Source organism: Nannospalax galili, unplaced genomic scaffold, assembly GCF_000622305.1.
Source record: "Nannospalax galili isolate Female #2095 unplaced genomic scaffold, S.galili_v1.0 scaffold106, whole genome shotgun sequence".
NCBI classification, from domain to species: domain Eukaryota; kingdom Metazoa; phylum Chordata; class Mammalia; order Rodentia; family Spalacidae; genus Nannospalax; species Nannospalax galili.
In genome coordinates this window covers 14,479-15,430 of record NW_008354872.1, presented here as the reverse complement: position 1 = coordinate 15,430, position 952 = coordinate 14,479, and positions in this window count along the sequence as shown.

Genomic DNA, 952 nt, shown 5'->3' with positions numbered 1-952 from the left:
AAAAAAAAAATGTAAGGTGGGGGGGGGATTCCAGGGCCTAATGCTTGAGAGGCAAGCCATCTACCCAAGTTACACCCCAGACCCCACCTCTAGGTTCATTTGTGGGTATTTTGGTACTAGAGGGAGTACAAACACACATAGGGACATGTTGGGGATGGAACCCATGGCCTATAGTAACCACAAATAGTTTCTTGAGGTCTATTGAACCTCAACAACTTTTCACTTTCAATTGTCATTTTCTCTATTCCTCTCATTCTGCCTGCTTTGTGTCAATCACGGAATTTCCCCACAATATGCTACATCAGTGTCATCCTTACTTACTACTTGATTCTCTTACTCAATGCTCTTTTTGTCCTGTTTTATTGTTTTTATGTTAAGACAGACAACAATATAGTGCAGAAAGCCTTGAACTCCCCATCTCCTGCCTTCTCTTCCTAAATGCCAGGATTACAGGTGTACACCACTGTGTCTAGCTGTTTTGGTTTTTGTTTGTTTTATTTTCCCCTTAAATACATGTCTAGCTCTTTCACAAAAATAGGGCAAGGTTAGAAAAACTGATCATTTGCTTTCTTTTACCAAAAGTCTCCTCAATTTCCCACTAAGTACTTCATGTATCCACTCCTGTAGCTCTGCACATAGGAGTTCTTGGTCCTACATGTCGTACCATGCTGCATGTTGTACCACGTTGCAAGCCATACCATGCTGCATGCTGTACCATGCATTGTACTCTAACTTCCAATCTTTCCCATTCATTGTAGCACATGTTGTACTAAATCAGCTATAATTTGATTTCTGACATTTTTCTTCCATGCCTAACATTTTAACATAAAGAATGTTCTTTAAGATCGGAAACCCTTCAAAGTGCATTATTAGCAATTTTTTAAACTTTAAGTACTGCTGATCATTTGGGCTTGACCTTGTTACTTTAGCTTACCAATATTTAATGTAGATT